The 23701-nt window shown below is 34.7% G+C and overlaps 1 protein-coding gene across 1 annotated transcript in view; it reads right to left on the reverse strand.

Annotated features, from left to right (window-relative positions):
- Positions 1 to 23701, reverse strand: part of LOC118738108 (sodium/hydrogen exchanger 9B2) — a 72225-nt gene that overhangs the window by 41607 nt on the left and 6917 nt on the right. The gene's annotated exons all lie outside the window — the stretch shown is intronic.

Raw genomic sequence — 23701 nt, forward strand, 5'->3', positions numbered from 1 at the left:
GGTACGGCGTCGGAAGTGCCCCGTGTCAAATGTCGCAACACCGATTTCCCGCTTCAGAGTCATTTGATTACTTAAGGCCTTTGCGAATGTTTTTTTTTCCAAACCTGTCTATACATTTTGCAAGCAAATTTAATTTTGCAATTAACAGTTCTTCTTTTTTACTTCTGTGCGAAAAGTGTAGAAATAAAAAAAATATCTTGACTTATTGAAATTTAATGGATCAATACATGCTAACGAACGCACAAACACTCATGCCCGTTACGTACAAATATATGTATGCACATATGTAGTTACATATCTGTAGCATCGCATTAAAACAACTTAAGTGACTTTGGAAGGTTTGACTTTGAATTTAAAAATAATAAGTTTCCCATAAAAAATTTCATATTTTAATTAGCTTCTATTAAAAGATTAGAATGCTTTACACCTACGCCTAGCTAATCGTTAAAATATTGTTTGGGTACCCAATTAAATATTGCTTCACATGCGAAACGATATATCTCGAGATAAGTTGTTTTAATAAACTGCCATAGATATATACTTACTTACTTACATGAACGTGTGCACGAGTGTTGCGTTGAAGCGCGTTAGTGGTTGCGTGTTTTTATGACTGCGAGCAAATAATTTTCAACAAATAGCTTTGATGAGGTGCGAATTATATGAATTTGCATATTGATTAATAAACTTATAAAATTTGTCTACATATTTTTGTGCGCCCACTCACTTTTTTATATGTTTATTCACGTTCTTAGAGTAACAGGGTGGAAAAATTACAAATACTTACATATACAGAAATTATGAATTTACAGATTTTAAATTGGAGACGTCTTTGATAAGGCAGCCTCAAATTTGAATGTTGGTTTTTTAGATATGAAAAACAGGAGCGGTATTAAATATAACTAGAAAATTGCTAAATACGTACGTATATCGAAAATGCAGTAAGTAAATTTTCTCAGTTAAGACAACAACAAGTGTTGTAATGTTTTCAGCCATTTATGATTTCAAGGTGTATTCGGTAGACGCTTACCAATTTAGGTAATGACATTTCAGCACGTTTTCTCGTGTGGGCAACTTTTCCAATGTCTTCCCTCCTTTGTGAAGGGGAGGCATACCAAAAAATGTAAGAGAGTAGGTATCTCGGAAACCAAAACAGCAACCCTAAGATTTTATTTTTATTTATACAACTATATCTAAAACTAAAAATCGTCAAAATGGCGCTTACGACAATAATTCATTCATGCGACAATATGTTTAAATAAAAGTTTTGTCGCCAGCCGCTCGAAGGGATTGCAACTACAATATTGGTTTAATGCGTGAAGGAGTAACAAAAGCCCAAAAGTACGGAAGAGTTATCTCCATTCAATTGTCAATTGATCTCCTAAATATCGTTTAAATGAGGTTTTTGATATTCCCGCCGTGTTTTTTCATGGAATGACGTGGTCGAAACTGTCCTTGCTAATTCATAACTTTTGCAATTTCTCGGGCTTACGCATAGCATAGCCTCATTCTTACACAGGTCTCTTCTGTGCTGTCTCTTAGATGGTAAAAACTTCTTCCTGATACACCTGTGGCCCGTTGATCTGCCTTGGATAGCTGAATTGCCTCAGATTATTTTAATTTATGAACTGACTTCATCGAGTCCTGCAGCTGCAATAACGGGCCCGCCGGGAAATTCGATCAAGCGGAGGTATGCAGATGCCAGATTGCGTTTAGAGGATATGGCTGCGTGAGACAAAGAGGCGCTTACATACCTAAAAACGTAAGCCCATTTTTCATCTAGCTATCTAAAAAGTAAATTCGTATGGATGTGTGAGCCGCATGAATATCAAACATCCTTCTCTAACTGCATTGACAAGCTGTTTAAATATATTTTGAAGTTCCAGAGTTTTTCTAAATGCATATCCAATTAACTTCCCAAAAACTTGTTGGCACACATATATACACATATGTATGTGTTCCTCGAACACTTTAAACTATTATTATTTAATTACTATTTAGAGTCTGGTAAGATCACCAGAACTAAACACATATACGTTTCAGAGTTGGCCTTTATAAATTTCCCAGCCCCACATTAAAATAATATTTTGATGCTAACAATTGTGCTAGATGTTTGACCGAGCTTCTCCTCCAATTAGTAGTGTGCGTCTTGATGTTGTTACACAAAAGGAGCGACTTACAGTTTTACGCTGCTGCCGAATGGCAAATAAATTTTATGAGAAGATTTTTCATAGCAGAAATGCACTAGTAAGTTAGTGATTTTCTGCCGCTAATAGAAAAATCGTTTCCTAATATAGATGTCGCCCGGACCAGGGATCGAACCCATGCCCAGGGAGTGGTAGTACGCATCTCCTACTAGTCAGCCACAGCGGCCGCCACGTCTCCCACATTAATATTGTTTATAAAAATTGCATCTTACACATACCTCATACATACATACAGTGGCTCAAATAAATGATTTTGAAGTTAAATTTTTTATTTATTTTTTCTATAAAAATATTATCCAAGCCAAAACTATATATGTATGAATTTGCGTCAAAACCTCAAGCTTTATAATAAGAATTTTTAGAACATTTTTGGGTAGGCAGAATACAATTTAGTCAGATGAAGTGGAAGTTTGAACTGGCTTAAAAATCCCATTGCTTTTTGTGACTGCTTTTGCATTATGCAGGCATTAAAACAATTTTTTTTACCAGATTTTGATGACACGGACATTAATGATCTTGGGTTTCAGCAGGATGGCGCGTCATGCCGCACAGCCTATGTCACAATCGATTTTTTTGTACGCTAAGCGCGGTAATCACGTTAACAGCCGTCTCGGAGATGTCAATTAACCACCTCCGAGCTGCGAATTGACGCCGTTTAACGTCTTTATAGGGAGCCGTGAACTACGGAGGCTATGCGGACAAAACTCCAGAGAGTATATACTCCACTAAATACCTCAAACTAAGTAAATACATACAAAAGGATTATTTATACTGAGAAGCCATAAAGTAACCAGGTTACCAAAAGCTGACTTATTAAACCCAGCAGTGTAGTACGAAATTGTTGAATTCTACGCAAGGGTAAACATTTACATTCACAGTTTCACTCACGACACATTGTTCACGATTTAAATAAGTCTGAATTTAGAATTACCTAACACAAATTATTGACTCCAAAGAATTTATAAGAACGTTGCAAGAAACAAAAATCAACGCAACACTAAAACAACTACCGCGTCTACTTCCGACATAAACGCGACCGCTTCGGACCGGGCTAAAGCAACGAGAAGTCCCTGCTACCAGACAGAGATCTATGAGACAACTGCCCAAATGTCGCAATTTGTGCAAAAAGATGCTCTACATATTACTGTTATTAGTTCAGACGAAATATGTATAAACAAAAAATGCTAAATAAAAATAAAAAAATGTGTTATAGATTACTCGAATGCACTTATTAGTAATCCAAACAATATATACAAAACAACAAAACAAACAACTGATAAGCGGCATACGCTACACGTAGTATAAGAGAGGAATTTAATATGTAGCAGTGAGCAAATTACTACAAATAAGATGCTCAGATATGAAGGGAGACAATTTGCGGAAGATGATATTTATTTAGCTAGTAAAACTGATAACACTCGTAGTTACTCTTCTAAAATTTCTCACCGCTATCACTGCTGTCCCTCAGTCTGCACACTCACATGAATTTGTGCAGTTAAGAATGTAATGTTACTTACTATATTCATGAATTTTTAATATTTGCTCCACATTTCACACATTATCGAACCACATTTGCTACACCGTTAATGGAATAAGTAAATTAACAGCCACCGATCGACGGATGATTATTCCGTCAAATCGAAAATTGTCAACAAAACTAATTTGCGGTAAATTTTGTTGGCAAGCGATGATTCACATATACATACAGATACTTTTGTAAGCATGCACTGCAGGAAAATTCTTCGCTTAGGCAAGTCAACTCAGATCTGGTAATGAAGCTGTTTGTGGATCGTACAGATTCAACGCATTTTTTTTTTTTTTTTTTTTACCAAAATATGTTTTAGCTATAGATTTGATTACACAAATATTTTACAAATACAAATTGGTGATACAGTTAATTTTGTGAACTAAATATTTTATAATGCTGGTACATACCTTTATTAAGCTTAGTAGCCAGCTATGAAGAAAAGCAAAAGCTCCACATAAAAAAAGCACAAGAAATGGCGAGGAAATTTTCTTGTGTCAAATTTCCTTAAGGCAGTATGCAGTTCTTAAGAAATTTGCTACGCTTTTTACCAAGGTTTTCTAAACTTTTTTTTTTTTGTGAAAAAAGAGTGCAACAGAAATATATGCCCGTTGAATTATTTCGTGAGGAAAGAGGGAGACAGCAGATCAGATGTCAAAGTTCCTTAGACTCACGCACGAAATAATGGAATTTTTTTACCGTTTTCTTAAGAGCTGGAAGCTAAGCTTTAAGCTAAATTCTCTGTAATAACGACCCATGTCAATTTTTCCTAATAAACAATCGTGGTACAAAGCTCAATCAAAATATTAAAAATAAAATGTTAATAAGCCACAATAACATTGACAAAATATATTTTTATTAATTCGAAACAAATCCTGCAAATTAATTTATGCAAAAAAAAATCGCCGTAAATTTTTGAGGTAGGTGTGGGTTAGGTGCATATATAAGTATGTAACATAAATGCCATTCTTCTAACTAAATTATATGCGCAGCTACCGTCTTAAGTGTAAACAAGATAAGAAAGTAAATATTTTTGCCTACAAATATTAGCGATTCAATAAATGGTGCAGCTGGAACTGAAATATTCCGGCCGTCGGCTTCATAGCCCATTTCCACCAAGCGCTTAACTGCAGTTAAGAGCCCGTGTAAATGCAAATAACGTTAACATGGGGTGATCAGCAAAGTTTATTTCTTTCTTTTCGCTTTTTTGGTTTCGATTACTATTACTTAATATAAGCAATTACCCTCTTGGAGCTGAAATCTCCCTTTTCCAATAGGCATAAACTGCAGTTAAGGCTTGGTGGAAATGAACTATTAGGCCACTAAAAATCAGCCTTTCAAAAGTTCGTATGAATTGTTTTAGATAAAATACCTATTGCACCGTTACATCCAAAAGCTCGCAAAAGTGCTCCAATTAATTTCCTGTCTCGTAGGTCTGTGTTGTGTACGTTTAATTAGAATTTCACGACAAGCGATATTTTTATGCAAATATTTGTTTATATTTCACGCGTAGCAGCAGTTCCTGTTGTTTTTGTTCACATTGCTAAATTTATGAAAATTTTGTAAGTACAAATATTTTCCTTTACGCTGCTAAGCAGATGTAAGCAAGCTTATTATACTCGTAGTTAAGTGTATAAGTAACTCATTAATTTGTTGCTGTTATTGAGTTCAAGTAAGCAACTTATCTTATTTGCTTGCTTAGGAAATAGCCAGAAAACATAATAAGTCAAGATTGATAAATAAATAGATTTTTTTTACAATTAAGATATTAGAAGATTAGTTTGATTATTTAACAAACAAACGTTCAATTCACCTTGCTGTTGAGACAAGAACACCTGCCCGACATTTTACTAGATCAGAAATAATTTCGATACTGAATTTTGCTAGTGGGTATGGGTTCCAGTTAAATTCCATTTGCAGTACAAAACAATTGGCAAATATAGCTTTGCTTTATTCGCTTGAGTAATTCAACGCTTGTTTGATTGTGAACAATATCGTACAATTTACTCTATGCACAGTACATACATAAATATTTGGAACCAGTTCCTTCTTTAAAGCTCCAAACTGTGCCAATAACGTACCAGTGAAAATTCAGAGGAGTTATGATGATTTCAACGACCCCTTTGTGGTTGTTTTTATTCCTTAAGCGGCGTTAATATGCCAGGCAACCCACCCTTTTAGTATAAGTTTTTAATATTAACATATATATATTCGATCAAAACATATGTTTTCAAATCTCCCACACCATACGACGTATTCGGCCTTGCAAAAAAAAACAAAAAAAATATATACATAAATATTTGGCGTTAACACTTTCGCTAATTATTTAGCCGAGCTTCTCCTTCAATTTCCACTGTACGTCCTGATGTTATAGCCCAAATTTAACAGCCTATAATTTTACGCCACCTCCGAACGGCAAATACTTTTAAAGATAATCTTTCTTAAGGCAGAAATACACTCGGAGGTTTGCCATTGTACGACAAGGGGCGATCACTGCACAGTAGTTCAAAACTGGAATTTACTGTTCATAGTTCACTGATTTATCAACCAATTGGATTAATCAACGAGCAAGGGACTAGGCCGATTCTGGAATTTTTGTTTATTTGTATTAAATTTTTTAGTGCAAAATGCAGAAAAAGTGGACAATATAGAGAAAATATATGCTCCTGTTCCAATTAATAAATGCTGCGTAACAAAAAGTAGTTGAAAACAATTGTTTTCTCTATCAGAGGTTTTATGAACTAAGGATCCAACCCCGGTCCAATGGAGTGGAAAGACATACCTCTACCAACCATTTGGCTACAGTGGCCCTATCGCATCTGGTTAATAATATTGTAAGGGCCCATGAGTATCTGTGCAACATCCTAAACATCGAGAGCACTTTTAAATAGCTTCTCTTAAATAAGTTTCACTAACGGGAAAAGATATTTTAGATTGACCAACCATATCCAAGAAAACTAAAAATTCATTTTTTTCAAATATGTGTGTTTCTGCCTATGAAGGCCTCGGCATGGACCTGCGAGAAGCTACATATATATGTACCTTTCATAAGAAAGTTTAAGCAGAATCTTGGTTCAGGTATCCTTAAAGGGTCTACCCCTGAATACCTTGACGAATTGGAATTACCCTGGTAATTCAAAACTCTCAGTAAAGCCACCGGTATCATGGGGGCATGCAGAATACCGTTTGGTCGGAAGTGATGTCTGAACTGTAAATGTATGCTATTGTGGTGCCGCCTAAGTTGTTTAGTACATCAATCGTTGTCATCGAGCTTAAATAACGATAGCTCTAGCAACCGTTCTATTTTGAGGCAGGGGGAGAAGGTAGTTAGCTAAGTGATTTTCAGAGGCCAGGTGAAGTGGTGGTTGCTGTCTTAGGGAGAATCTTCGAAAATCGGGCATTTGTCTAGTATGTCAAAGTCGAGTCCGTACAATATTTACAATATTTAAACGCGGCTCTAGACTTTATTCCAGGATCGAATCCCTTCCAAGCATCACCGGTCTCGAAAAAAGATGCAGTTTGAAAGATGCGGCATTTCACACTTAACTCTATACTAAAAGAAATCTACATAGCAAAAAACTTTAGACCACGGTCCACCCACGTTGAACTGACTTTCTATTGTATTTAATAGGAAGATGGTCAGCGGCCTTTCTGGCCTAGTTTTCACTTATGCCAGATTAGAGCTGGAAAAGCGTTGCAGCCATCAAGGCATTTATGTATGGAACAAAATGTCCATTAAACGGCCACCACGACTCCTCTGGAAAGTAGTAGTAGTATGGGCATTCCATGACTTTTTGGCATAGCTAGGTCGCTATTTCATTCTTCAGCTCTGGACATAAAAGTTTCACACTCTGCTACTAGACTCGCAGATGAGTTCGGATTCTTTTGAAATAAATCTTTGAAAATCTGTCGCTCCTTAAACAATTTTTATTGGCACTTATTTTTTTGTGGCACTGCACCGCCAGTATGCCGTACATAAACCCAGTAATAAGATCAAGTACAAGTAACAAAAACAATCAGCCACAACTTAATATTTTGGGAAAACAAAGCTATCGCCAAAATAAATAACTCAAAGTTTTCCAACTCTAAATCAGTCCAGTGCTGCCCAGCTACATTAATTTAAATCATTTTCTCCAACCCAAATAAATTTTGTAACTTTTTACACATAGAAAATGTCTTGAAAAGTTATTTTAATGCAGAATGCAAGTTGATGAGATATGACTGGAGTGTTGTAGGAAAATAAACTTCTTGCGCTGCGTTCTCCATCTGCTTCTCGCGCAACTATGTACTTATATACCAGTATGTATGTATGTATGAAAATACACTCCTTGAACTAATATTGCAAGTTGAGCTTATACGCTCTTCTTCTTTTACGAAGTCCATTTCGACAATCCTTACTGCACTTTTACCGCCTGCTGAATTATTTTCGCACTTAATACTTTTTTCGACTTCTTCGAAATGCTTCATTTGCTACGCGTTTAAGAACTCGGCGCGCTTCGGCACACTTTGGTACTTTGTCTTGTCAAACTGCTAGTCTCTGTATGAAATTTACAATTTGAATATGAATTTCAAGCGCATACGAAAACGTAATGTGGCAGTTATGAGATGTTTTTTTTTTCTTTTTGTATTTTTTCCTTGCACTTTTTACTCTCAACGCTTCAATGTAAATTTTGAAATCAATTTTTTTTTTTTTTTTTTTTTTTTTTTCTTTTGAATTTTTTTCAAAGGGCTTCAACTTAAATTTTTTATTTAATTTTTTTTTTTTTTTTTTTTTTTTTTTGCTGCTGAAGTGTTTGCAATGGGCATCAGCGCTCAGTTTGTTTTAGCATGAATGTGTATGCTTCTGCAACTGTCCGCATGTGCGGTTGCAAGTGAAATAAATTACCAGAGTTTTTCAATTGTTACTTGAAAGTTTGCACAATAATTTAGGCCAAGTTTTGTGTCAGTCAAAAGAAAAATATGAAAAAAATTCCGGTGGAAGTAATGAAAATTATTTCTTGCATAGTCGTTATCAAATTTTCACAGCATATGAGGTGGAGCTCATTGAAGCGAAAAGTGCATCTTGCACATGCGCAGCGGTTGCAAATATTTGACGCTAAGAAGCGTCTGTAAGTTTAAGGAAATAGGTGGCTGGTCAAGCAAGCGTTCGAAACAAATTCAAATAGCCACACCAGCCATAAGGGCGTGGATGCAAATGTGAGTGGGCATGCAGGTGTTAATTTAGTTTTCGCTATGAGATATGTAATGAAAAAACTTTTGCCAGTTTGCGAATTTTAATACTAATATTTTCTACGTACATATACTATTGTATATACATAGTTCTTATGCGCTGACAAAGACTTTGAAGTTAGTTTTTCCAATTGCCATTTATTAGCTGCTAACTAATGGAACATAATAAAATGTGTAAGCATAGAATATTTAGTCAAATTTATAACATCTGTTGGTACGTTCATTGAAGGACTTAAAAACTTATTTGATATTAAATTGCAAAGAACAGAAAGTTAACACAGCTTCACTTAACCCTTTAAGACTGATTGCGCCAAAATAAACCCATATTCAAGAAACACATTTATTATAGAATTAAATAATTTTAAACAAGCTTTGGTTTTGTCGATTTTTTAAACCCATAAGCAGCTTTGACTTTGCAAGGTTAGTTAAAGCTATGCTGGCTGGCCAGTAAAGACCTCACATAGACCAAAAACCTCTTTAAAGTTGTCAGGAACATTTCCGGCTAAATAATCGTTCTGAAGAATTCGGTTTTTGCAATTTTTTTACTTTTGCGTTTTTTAGGTACAATGTCAGACTCAAAAGGGTGCCTTTTTTAGTTTGATACTTTAAACCAGTACCAACAAAAAAATTGTTGGTTGTAGAAAATCATATGTTTATTTTCTAATATTATTGATCCCTCAAAACATACAAATACAAAAATATAGTAAGAAAAATATTACACCTAAAGTTTGTTATTTTGGCCATTTCTCCCACTGTGCGCATGTGACATCGCGTATCGTATCGCTCTAACGTGCACTATGCCTAAGGCTCATTCCATCTCAAATCACCCAGGCCGGGGGAAAGTGCATTTAAGTTTGCGATAAAACTCACAGGGATTGTTCCTTGAACAATTTAAGGACACACGTATTTTTTCTTTTTTCTCAGAAATGCGAATTTTTCGAATAATGAATTTTTTTCTTTTTGAGTACGAACGCTTCTTTTTTCCTCTCTAAATAGCAACTTTTGATGAAATCATTTATAACTGCCGCAAAAAAGCAAGGATTTTAACGATATTTTTTTTTTAAATCACAGATATTGATCTACTGAATCGATCTAGTGAACTAAACATCAGTAATTGTTTATTAATAATTAATAAACAATAATTAATTATTAATAAACAATTACTGATGTTTAGTTCACTAGATCGATTCAGTAGATCAATATCAATATGCACTCATTTTACTCAACTTCGGTGTAAAAAAAATTCATAACTCAAATTATTGTAGAGTGCACCCCATAATACTATACCTAAATACTGCGCAATACTCAGAGCTACCATTGTGATTTTTTCCAATTTTTTTTTGAGATGGCATATTTTCCAAAACTAATTTTTTTATCAAAAAATTTGTATGTGGAAAATTTTTCAAGAAAAAAAATTAAAAAATATTTTTTTTTGTAGGGAATTTTTATGTGTGTATGTGTGATTTTATCGATAAAAACGTTTTAATTGCGTATGCATGTTCACTTTGAGCAAATTGTGAGCACTGGTTGGGGAAATCTTCGGTAGATTGAGCAAATCGCTAATTGGGCTCAATTGGGAAAAACTTTTGGCTCTGATCGGGCAACCAGCAAGGAAATTTTGTCATAATGGCCAACACTTTTTGTGTCCTCAACTGGCACGAAAATCTGCTAGCATCATATACGTGCATTTTCAGAAAAAAAATCATAACTCGAAAATGACGAATTTTAGCATAATGCTACTCGTACTGAAAATAGTTTATACTATTTTCTAATAGACAAAAAAGTTTGAGAGAAAAAAAAGATGTGGCAATTTGAAAAAATCTATTTGAAAAAAAAAATTTTTTTTTGTTTATAAACAAAAATTAATTATTAAAAAACAATTACTGATGTTTAGTTCACTAGATCGATTCAGTAGATCAATATCTGTAATTTAAAAAAAAAAATCGTTAAAATCCTTGCTTTTTTGCGGCAGTTATAAATGATTTCATCAAAAGTTGCTATTTTGAGAGGAAAAGAGAAGCGTTCGTACTCAAAAAGAAAAAAATTCATTATTCGAAAACTTCGCATTTCTGAATAAAAAGAAAAAATAAGTATCTCCTTAAATTGTTCAAGCAACAATCCCTGTGAGTTTTATCGCAAACTTAAATTCACTTTCCCCCGGCCTGGGTGATTTTAGATGGAATGAGCCCTAAGAATTCGCTGCATTATAGCAACGCACAGTGGGACGTCCCCATATAAACTGCGGCCAAAAACTAGTAACCGTACCACAAATTCACGGAAATTTCGTATATACGCTACTCTGTACTTCGGAATAAAGAAACGCGGAAAATGGTCAAAGTCGGCGTGCTGGGCATACAACTCTTGTGGAGGGAAATGATAGATTTTATCCGATTTTGATGAAATTCAAAGTATAAGCGTACATCTGAAAGAACGTCAAAATTGTTTTACATTATCGTCCACTAATTCTAGGAAAATAGACGCAAATTTAAAAAAAAATCTATTTTGATGAAATTTGGTGTACCTACCCTGCCAGCTTGCAAGTTTACAAGTTGCATATGTGTGACGTCATACAAAGAGCGATTCTCGATTCTCGAATTCACTGAGAGCGGAAGAACGGCATGAGATGGGCGCCGTCAGTCTCGCTCTTCCCGCACCCCTTACGAATCCTGTCGTAAAAGGATTTTTGCAGTTTTTAAAAAATAATATCTAATACTTCGCCCAATGTTTGCATGAATAGAACACTTACAAGACATATCGCACATACATGTACATAAATAGTACTTCATCCATAAGGCTAGAAAACCCCAACTATGCATTGAATGCAGCATCTCAAACCAAGCCATTTTTATATGCGTATTAATATTGTTTTTTAAAACGTTCTCCGAAAATTCCGTATTCAATTATTTTCCACACATTCTCCATGCCAAGTGACCCGTTGGTAATTTTATAAATACTCAAGGAAAAACTATTCAGCTTAATTGGAGCACATGAGCGTGTTATGTCTGCTACCAAGCGTGTAATTGAAGTATTGAGCTAATGAACAAAAATCTTTTTTCTCTTTTTTTTCGCTTAATTGCCTTACCGGTAAATTCTGTGGCGTACGATGGGGCATGTGCGCTTAAGTATTTTATGCCTGATTTGCTAATTTTTTCCGCATCACACTTCGGCACACTCGCCGTGTTTTAATACGAAGTACACAAAAATGGTGAAGCAGCTCAACTGCATTTCTTAAGCGCACTCCAACCCTTGAGGCCAAAAAATAACGGAGTGTTGGAAGTTAATGCTATTCAATGATTTAATGTGTAAATTGGCATAAAATCTTCTTTGTGCACTCATTTGAACATGTGTGGGTTTGTACATACATATGTGTGTACGTCATAAAGTGGGTGAGAAGCTACATATACATTTAAGTACCTATATGGATATGTACTGCATAAGTACTGGTAGGCATTCTGGCAAGGCAGACTGCAAAGAAAGCAGTACACTCATACTCAGCTCATTTTAAAAGAAGTGTGAAGCGCATATGCCAAGAAAAGTGTAAAAACAAAAGTCAAAACGAGCTGCAGCACCAGCAGCGTTTTCATGCAATTTTGAGGCCGCTAATTAAATGCATTTTAATAAAAGCGCCACTTAAACCGAATACAGACTCATAGTTGCCTCCACGCACACATGCATATGTGCATGCATACATACATACATGCATACTAGGGCGGGTCGAAATTTTTATATTAATTTAATTTTTGTTAATTTTACTAAACTATTTTTGGCTGTAATATGATCGGACTCTATCATAGCGTTATTAAAATCGATCAAGTAAAAATTGAAAAAGATATGACGGAAAAGTTAAATACATCCATAGTTTTCTTCAACGAAAAATTTTCTATAATACTAAAAATAACCTAAAAATATTAGCAATCTTTTGTGGCCAAATATTATTTTCCTAGTCCTAAAACAACTTAATATTACAATTACAATACAATCAAATAACCTTTATTTTCCCCCATACAAAAAACTAGATCCAGCCTAATGCATACATACATACATGCATACGAAACACATGGCAGTCCTTTGCTACATAAAAATTCCTGTACAATCATATGTGCATGGGAATTGTGCTCCAAATATGCATATGTGTGCGCATATCCACTCGCGACCAAGAGCACATAATAACTAGATGTAAATTATGCACTTGTTCTAGAGAATTTTGTTGAATAAATATGAGCAATGGGTACAAGAATTAGTGCTTGTGCCACGCCTTTTACTTATCCATTCTTTCTTCTTGTAAAACGTATGTATGTATAGTACATGGCTTGCCGTAGGAGGTTGGTAGTAATAGAATTTCAAAAGCATTCATAGGCGTACAAAAATATCACTCATACGCCACGACAGACGACAGATGTCGATTTGCAAGTTGCGGGGCATACTATATTCACACACAAAACTGCTCATTTTGCCTATACGCACATACATATTTACCTTTAGGTATAGACAATTATATATATATTTATTCAGAACAGGTCCTTAGTTACCGCGACCTCAAAGGATCTGCTGTAATAAATCTCCATTTGGCTAAAGACCTTTTTAAAGCATGCATTGAGAAGGAACCTCGCGAGGAGATGTATAATACCACCGGACAATAGAGATGAACCCTCCAGAGAAATCAAAGCTCTCTAGATAGACAGCGTTGAGACCTCATCGGATTAAAAGCCGCTTCTTGAGTGACTTTTCGATCTTACTGGCCAAGTACTATGGGGCGGGAATCTGTTGATTACCAAACACTTACATCCTCCTGTTAACTTGCCAAAATTGTATTTCAAGTTGTAAAGTAAGCAATAGTTATATCAAAAACTTATGTACGATATCTAGACTGGCTTTGTTATGGCTACTTTCAAGTGACCAAAAGTGCTGTCCAGTCTAATTTTCAAATGACCAAAATTTATATCCAGCTTTCAAAAATTTACGAAAAAAAAAAAGTGAAATAAAAACTTTGAAGTAACCAAAAATATATGTCCACATATTTCTAGCTTTAAAATTTCAAGAAATGTATGACAGGTCCTCAAATGGCCAAAAGTGTATCTATACAGATACATTCAGTTTTTGAATTGCCAAAATTTATTTCTATCTTTCAAATTATCAAAACGTATTCCCAAACTACTAAAAATTATGTGCAGTTTAAAAAAAAAAGATCAAATATTTTTATTTACAAAAATTTTTTAAATTTTGGGTTTTCTGAAAAAATTTGCATCATTTAAAAGAACAGAAAAAATCTATTCAAAAACCTATGAGTAAAAATTGTGTAAGTCATGCAGAGTAAGAGCTACGACGACTTTTCAAAAAATGGTAGCCCTCTATAGCTGTAAGGGGGCGATTGGGCGTAGCTGGGGGCTATCCCCTAGCATCATTTACTGGCTATACACGGTGGTTGTTAGGCTTATTCTATGACATGTGGTCTTGGTATGATGGCCAAGTCTCAACAGGAAATGTACAACTGAAGTACTCCAAAAGGTGCAAAGAACTGCGATGATCTGCGTATGTGGGGCTCTGCGCTCCATCGGAGGCTATGTGCGTGCTGCTCATCGATGACTCTGAACTGGAAATATATTTTCGATTCCCCCATCAATGCAGCATCTTTCAAGCTGAGGTCACTACTATACAGGAAGCAGTTAACACTTACGTTTAAGAGAATTCATAGGTAACGGTGTCTTCTTCTACTCAGACACACGGTCACATGCAGTTCAAAAACCGTATCGGACTGTCGCAGATCTCTAAACAAGATGGCTGACGAGTCTCCGCTTCACTTAGTATGCGTTCCGGACACCGGGAAATACCAGGCTATGAAAAGGCAGACGAACTTGGGACCTAGCCATCGCTGTGGGTCTACTAACCGGCCATGTTGCCATTGGAAGGCACGCGGAGAGGTTAGGGGTCCCCCATAATGTGCGGAAGCTGCAGAAATGAAGAAGAGCCAGAAACCTTGCGGCACCTGTTATGTGTATGCGCCGCACTTTGTAGAAGAAGACAAAGGTTTATGGGTTCTAATGATCCGCGTGGTATCACAAAGGGCCCGCAACCTAAGTGCTAGTGGGTTCACCGGCAGCCACTTCAACCTAACCTGCCATAACCTTTAAAAAATGTATGTCCATTAATGTCCACTCTAAGCATATTCCGGAGTTAGAATTACCAAAAAAAAAATGAGTGCTTAGTTGTAAAATTACCAATAATTTACATGCAGTTTTAGATTTACATTGTATGTGAAGTTTCTAGTAGCCAAAGTAGTTTTGAAATTGTCAAAATATTATGTTTAGTGTAAAATGATCAGATATGTCTTGCACGTAAAATGTATGGACGTTCGTATTTCTTTGGCTGTCTCACTGATAAGTATGTATGTATATACACATGTACCCACATACGTAAATATGTACTTATTTATACCTAAACATTTGAACATACACTTGAAGTCAGCTGATTAATTTAAGTGACATTTTGATCAGTTTTGGTTAGTTCTCTTTTGTCTACACATAAATCCAGATTTTGAACTTCTTACAAAAATTATAAAAATTCAGGAAACTTTAACAATAACACGCAAAAATTTTAAACTTTTTGTTTTAATTTTTGGAAAAATTTAGGGTATGCGTGTTTAGAGTCCGCCAAATTTCAAAACTCTAGAAAATCGCACTGATTTCGAATAATCTTTGTCGAGCATACTTTATATAAAAATATAAAAAATTAACGCGATTTTTTAGCGTTTTAAAATTTGCACTTCAACCTAATAAAATCTAGTGGGTTACAAAACTACATACCTAAAATTTTTCCCAAAATTTTTAATATGTGGGTTCATGTTGTGCTGGTTATGTAATTTGCCACAATTTTTAAAAAAAATTTATAAACATTAAATAGACAAAAGTGAAATAACCAAACCTGGTCAAAATATCACTTAACTTAATCAGCTGACCACAATTTACCTTAGAGTGCTCCAAAAAAATTTTTCCCCAGATAGGGTTTGGGGTACCTTCCAAAACTTTTGCTCTTACCGAAAGAGGTGCTGGTACCAAACCTTACGTACATATTTTACTCTAGAAATGTTGTGTAGATTTATTAATCAAACAATTGGTTAAGTAACCTAAAAACATTTCAAATTTAAATTGTCTTTTGTCATAGCAACAGTAGCATTCTACAAAAATTACCAATATTTTTGCCAATTTTGGTATAGCTATCACAAATAATAAAATGGAAAAAACTGAGGTGGTTTCTAGGATGATTTTTTTTCATACAAAAATTGGACCACTCTAAGGTACATTCCACACTAATGTTAAAACTTAACCCAAAAAGTACTTGTCCTAACACCTCCACCTCACCTTTTACTAAACATAATGTAAGTACTTAGAGTGCATACCTAAAAAAAATCTGCATCTTTATGTCATTTTGCCGAACTCATTAGCGTGCGAAGGTAAAAAGAAGCGCTCTAGGCACCGCCCAGCACGCCATTACTCACAATTCTTTATTCAAAATGTTACTTACATTCACCCTTCGTTTTCCACTCATTCCGCATGCGTACTTCCTTTTCCATTTATTCATTTGCATACTTTCGCATATTTTGCATTCAAGTTTTTTTTTTTTTTGTTTGTTGCTTATGGCATGTTTATATTTGATTTCTATGATTTGTATTACTATTTACATAAGCAGCCACAAAACCGCCATGAAGTCATAAAGGTATGAAGAATGTCAACAAGCAAAGCGAAAATGCTATACTCGCAAAATTAAAAAAAAAACATAAATAAATAAAAAACGTTAAATGGAATGCAAAAATAAATGCCCTGCAACAGCAATGCCATTAGCATTCACCGTATTGTCGACATTACCATCATCTGAAGCTGTAGTCGCGGTGTGTCCCCCAGCGACCTTCCTTTAAGTACATACATACATATGTATGTATGTACTTGTATTTGGATGCATACCTCTAGCCATGTACAAGATACGTATTTAGTATTTATGTGTGCATATGAATTTTTGTTATCTGTATGCTATTGTTATATTTCTTCTGCTCTTTAGTACGTTACAGCATTATTCTTTCATTGGGTTACCTATTTTGGTGACTTAGATATTTTATTTATTTGCATTGTTAGAATTTCGTACTTATATTTTTAGTTGCAGCTTTTATTGTGCAAATTTTATTTGGCTTTTTTATTGCTTTTCATTTTTAAGTGCACTCGAATTTTCAATATTGCCCTCAAGTACATACATACGTATCTCGTTACATCCGCTTCGGCTAATACATAGCAATTCACTTTTTTGTGGACAAGTGTAGGCATTTTTTGGCAATCAGCTGATACTGTTTTCACTTAGAAAGCTTAACGATGCTCAGTACGAGACAGAATATGAGCATCGTTTTGCTTTGATATGCCTTAAAATAAAAAATATTCGTAAAAATTGAATTTGATTTTGTAAAGAGGTGGCACCTTCTTCAATGTTGTGGTAAAGCTTTCTTAAACCTCTTTCGTTTATCATCCGTATTACAATATTTCATTAAAAATAATTTCGAAATATTTTCAAAAGAAACCCATTTCCAAACATCGTTTGACATCAATATTGATTAAAGTTAATAAGACGTTTAGAAAGGTGGCACCCCTTTTATAAATATGTTCAAAATAAAAATAAAAATAAAAATAAAAATAAAAATAAAAATAAAAATAAAAAGTTTTAACAACAATTTCTTAAAACTTCTCAAAAATGGGATTTGACTTTTAAACAGGTGGAAACGCTCTTCAAAATATTTCCAAAAAACTTACAGCTCTCGTAAACATTTTGCATATTCTAAAACTTCATTCAACTTGTTTGTAAAATTGAATTAAAATTTTTAAATTAGCGGCAATTTTCTTAAAAAGTTTTTTTTTGAAAAACAGCTTTTTTGAATTTTGTTAAATATATTTTCGTAAAAAAAGCTTCTTTAAATCTTGTTCCTTTCGCATCTACTATATTGTGAAATTTCGCTGAACTTATAATTTAAATTTAATTATCGTGAAGAAGATTCTCGAAATATACGCAGCTTTCTTAAAACATCTTACTTGTTATTTATATTTGCTTTACCTTTTTCAGCAGATGGCAACAATCTTTTAAAAATATTTTGGAAACAAATTTTGTTCCAACTCTGTTGTTGTACACCCATACCAAATTACTTCATTTAAATACTTTATCTAACATTTTATTTAAATTTATATTACCATTTTGAACAGGTAGCAACAATTTTCAAATATATATTAGCAATAAAGTTTTGTTACAACTCTGTCGATGCACACCCATACCAAAATATTTCTTTTGAATTGTTAACTAAATTGATTTTGAATTTCTGAACAGGTGGCAGCCCCCTTTCAAACCATTTTCGAAATAAAGCTTTCTGAAATCTTCCTATCTTTATACCCACATTAAAAACTTGTCTATTGACTTGTTCTTTAAATTGATTTTAGCCTTCCAAATAGGTGACAACCCCCTAAAACTAAATGTTTGAAATAAATCGTTTTCGAGCACCCTTGACAATCGCACTGTTGTGAAATTTTTTCAGCGTACTAATTAATTGACGTTATATTTTTCAACAGGTGGCAACCCACTCAAAAATTAAAAACTGTTGGAACCTCTTTTCTTTGGCATATACATTGTTGGTATATTTTATTTAAGTAAGAACACTACCAGAGATATGTAGTATGTATGAAAAATTAATTTTGTGAGCAAGGTTACACGCCCCCTTCACCTTGCCGGTATGAAGTATGCTTTACGCCCTATTCTCATATCTACCAAATATACACAAAAATTTCGTAAAAATCGGTCAAGCTATTTTAGATGATTTCGACCACAAACACCGTGACACGAGATTTTTATATATCAGATTTCTGTATAGCCTATCTGTGTGAAAAAATTCATTGAAGTACCTATATCCAGACGTCTCAGCGTGAAAGAGCAACAAATATAAATACTCACATTTCACATTTACAATGCCATTATTAATCTTGAAAAAGCTACTAGTCAAATATTCATACCCGTTTCAGTACAAAGGGGTAAGTCGCCTCGTTTTTTGCTGCCGGATTAAACCCAACTTGTCTCATTTTTCGTACACATCTCTGAATATTTGCTTACTTTTTGCAGGTGAAATGCTGGTTAGGAACGCCATCCAATCCAATGGTTCATTTATGATCATATTCCCGCGGACACAATGACCTAATCTGAATGTAGGTATGTATCCACACATACGATATATGCCAATCCGCATTCAAAATACAACATCCTCATTAAAAGATATAAAATCTGCTCTATGTAAAAGAAATTCTTAACAAATTGTTCATTAAAAATCTTATCGCATTTAAATAAAAACGAAACTCTTCACCATAACTAAAGCGAAAGCTTAATAAAAAGTTAAAGGGAAAAAGAATTCAATATTCAGGAAAAACGCGCTTATGGTGAAAACGAAAATAAAACGCATTTGAAACCCATTTAGATGAAGCAAGTAAATATAATTTGTAGGAGCCCCAGCAGTTTCGACCAAATTAAGTGTTAAGCGCTGAGCTATAAAAAGGCACAACCCGCAAAACAGAGAAGAATTCTCTTACAACACTTTTGCACAAATATTATGGCAATGCAGCTTACACACATAAATGCATATGAAAGTGGTCATACATACATAGGTTCAATTTCATATGAGTATAAGTACATATGTATGTACATACATACACACTTTGCAATCACAGTCAATTCATACTTCTCGTTGGGCTTATCTGCTGCTCCATTTGACTGCCCTTCTATACATCTGTCATCTTTTTTGGCTGTCATTTAGGTTGTTGAGATTGTAGAGGTAGGAAACTATCGATAGTGTCGATAGCGCTCGAGTCAGAATGAAATTCGAAAATCTACGCTCATTAAATTCTCATTAGCTTTTGATATGTACGAGAAGTTAGTGAATCTGAAGATAACAGTGAGAACTAACGAGGGTAGCGATTTCTGTGATGTTTTAATAGGTGGGCTGGAGCAAAGGTTATACAATCCGAACACCGAACAATAACAAGAATAGCGCTTTAGAAAGGATGAATTCAAATTCAATCACAGTATGCCAGCAGCTGCCAAAATAGTAGAAGGTAGGTCGAAGCAGATATGCGTAAAACATAGCATTGCATTTGAGGATCCTTCAGTTACTCCTTCAACTAGCGTTCAAAGGTCTCCGTTTTTCTGGTTTTTTAGAATGCCCGGATAACCTTATAGTCAGTTTGAAGAACAGTTGATTCTATAAGGCTCTACTCGTAGGCTGTGCTCTTATAAGAGTTGTATAAAGCTCGAATAAAGACCATCTATTCTAAAAGGGTTTTATATGGCTGCAGATTAGGCTGGGTTAATTTTGATTTTATTTTTATTAAATCGCATGGTATTTCCTGATTCTGCAGATAATTCTAAGAGAAAGTATAGAAGAAACTATAGGTCGGAATTGAGTTTCGAGCTTGCGCGTTTTTAAATGAAAAAAATTCTTTTCCCGATATTAGTTTTTTCACCTTTTCTTAAAACTTCTGCATATAAAAATACCTGTATTTAAGTTTCTTATATATTCTTTATTTGTTTAAGACAATTTTAAAAATTAAATATACCTGTTTTGTGAACTTAAAACTTAAGATTTTTACTTTAAATTACGATTAGAAAAGTTTTTGCTGGATATCAGAGTCTTTTGTATTTAAGAATTGTATTTCGTATTTCTTAGACTTATCGACGTAAATTAGACAAAAGCAAACTTTAAGAACTGAAAATTGAAATTCAACTGTTTTTTAATGTTTGGAATGAGGATCTAAGCAAGAGAACAGAGACCCGAGAGAAAAAAATTTTGTAGACCGGTGTAATTGTTATGAGTGAAACAAGTAAACCGCTTGTCTTTTAAACGAAAACAAAATTTTAATAAATGAGGAAATATTTAATAAATAAAATTAAATTTTTATGCCTTCAACGTCATAGATTTATTAAACGGTGAACGATTAAAAGAAATACGCTTGCAATTCAAAAGAAAGCTATCGCACACTATCGATGGTGCCGACTATCGATAGTTTCCGACCTCTACATTGCCATAGGCATTAGCAAGTATTCAACTGCATGCATTCGAAAGCAATTTAGCATTAAAACTGCCTTCATACATATGTACGTACCTACTTCACTACTCAATTACACATAACCTCAAATGTTGCCACACTCTGACTCGACCTAAAAGTATGCTACATACGAATAACATCAGTGCACGCCGCTTGTGTGAATGCAAATGCTTGTGTGCAAATGAAAATGTGCTGGAGAAAAAGCCACTTGATGAGCTGTGCTTGATAATTAACTGGTTTTGCAAAGAAATTCAGTCATTTGAATCGCTTCAGGCGCTGCGCCACTGAGCATGGATTACACCAATGGTTTGGGATTTGCATTGGACATCCGTTTAAAATGCGCATGGCTATATACTTTCGCCCTTTGTGCATGTCCTGTGCATGTCCGATTATACTTTTGAATAAATGCAGCAACATTTACTCTCTAAATCCGCAAATATGAAATGCATTCGTTGTATGAGTATATGTATGTATGTATGTATGTATGTGAAATTGAGTTCGAAAATAAGATCATATAATGTTGATTATCTCTGAAGCTTTCAACAAAAACTAAGCAACAGACTACAGTATTGAGAGTTACGTGTGTGCAACATTTGTAATGGCAGAGACTCGGTCAGTCAAATTGCCGCAGTACATCATTCTTGTTTCAGCGCTCAACTTTGCTTTTGAGTTTTCCAATTCTAAAGTTGAATGCCACATTTCAGTACATTACATTCAACAAGGCAACTGAGTGAGGCTTGAGTTTAGAAGAAAAAGAGGCTAGTGCTTTCAGTGAATTAGCAATCGGCCGGACTTAAGAAGTGAGATCGAGTGCAGCTGTGCTGCATTGAGTTGTGTAAAATTGTATACATTTGGTTTGAGTGTAGAGGGAACTGTTGGCAAATTAGAAGTCATCTGCTTGTTCAGAGAAAATGCAACTCTACTACATTTATAGGAGCACTTGCATAAGCTCACGCGAGCATACTGTTTGAATTTACGCAAATAAAAAATAAAATTGAATCACATTGATGTTTATACAATTGTAAATGTCTTTGAGAGGAATGCTTTAATCGTTTTGTGCACTTTGTAATTCACTTTATGTCGGGTTTAATTTCGAGCGTTGAGTGAGGCTCAAAAGAAAAAAATTGAGGTCAAATTTCTTTTAGCTTTACTGAAACGAAATATCGGAAAATATTTTATAAAATTAAGAATTACGCAGGAAAAATTCAAGGCGTGTAAACATTCGCAATGAAATTAATGGCAGCCTTAATAGGAAATTTCCACGAAGCAAAAATTGCGCGATTTCAGCATTTTTTTCAATTTCAGCTGAAATTGCCATGAGATTCTCAATTTGGACTTACACAAATTTCTCACCTAAATATAACTGGTGTGAAATAAGACAAAATTGACTCAACTTCGCGAATACAACCCTGCAGCTTACTAATTGTGAATGATAAATGAGCAAAAAGATAAAAGACGCCAATAAATACAAAACCAAATAAGCAAACTGTCATCAAAATTAATCTTTTTTTAGTTTCGAAATGTCTCGAAATAGCCAACTAAGTGGTTGACTAGACCCCAGATATACCTGTACATACATACCAGTAGCATTCAAAGGGCACTTGCTCTATTCTTCTAAGCCATATTCTTGCAACAGTATGAGTGTGATTTTTTTAACGGAGAGAAATGAGTGTACTTCTCCCACCCGATCCATTATTTTTGCTTCCATATCCAACTCTAGCCAATGAAATCGAAATTATCTGGAGCTTTTGCTCCTCTCTTAAGCTTCATATTGCAGATGTCATGCGACACGAAGTCGTCTTTTCTGAAACCCCATTTAGTATCAAACGGTTCGTAGAGGTCCTTTGATTTGCGAAAGAAATATTTAGATGCCTCGTCCTTCCTTACATCGAGGGGTGGTCGCAATCGTGCAAGTTGTTCATAGATATCGTGTTAATGCGATTTATGGTGAGGCGCTTCTTCGTGACAGTATTTACTTGGCGATGTAGTCTCTCTCCCACAACAGATGCAACATAGAATTATGGTAATATATGGCACAAGGTCCTTCGTGGCTTTAACCCGTACATCGCATTTCTTATATGGCGGTGTGTTAACCCTAATGTCCTTTAAGGATCCGCTTACTTTAACTGCATACCATCACATTATTGTCCTTTAAACGTTTTCCGTGATAGTACTTTGAGAGCTTTTCTTCGAAATAGAGACACCCTAATGGTGAAAATACGCTGTAGACTAAACTAAAACTCCATTTTCTTCCTGCCGCGAATCAGGGCGAGTTGGTTACCATATTTCGTACGTAGGGTACGTAGGTTTCTCACATTTCCCGCTCACATTGTACCAAAGGAGACGCAAGAATCGCATTTTCGTATGGGCCCTCAACTGCATACTCAGAAGACCATACCCCGTTCCACGCTTGCACAGATTCGACAGGTAACATTAATAAAAATATCGCATTAGTTTTATTGCCTTTATTGCAAAAACTAATGTTAAATACGAAAACATTACTGCAACATTATCATTATATGTATATTGAAATGTGTACAAGTACATAATTTGCATTGAAACTAACTTTTTGTCTGACATTTCACTCAACAGGAGTGATTTGATTTCATCAGCATTTTGCATTAAAAACTCTGATA

Source organism: Rhagoletis pomonella, unplaced genomic scaffold (assembly GCF_013731165.1).
Source record: "Rhagoletis pomonella isolate Grant_MI unplaced genomic scaffold, Rhpom_1.0 Rhpom_scaffold_00004, whole genome shotgun sequence".
Lineage (NCBI taxonomy): Eukaryota > Metazoa > Arthropoda > Insecta > Diptera > Tephritidae > Rhagoletis > Rhagoletis pomonella.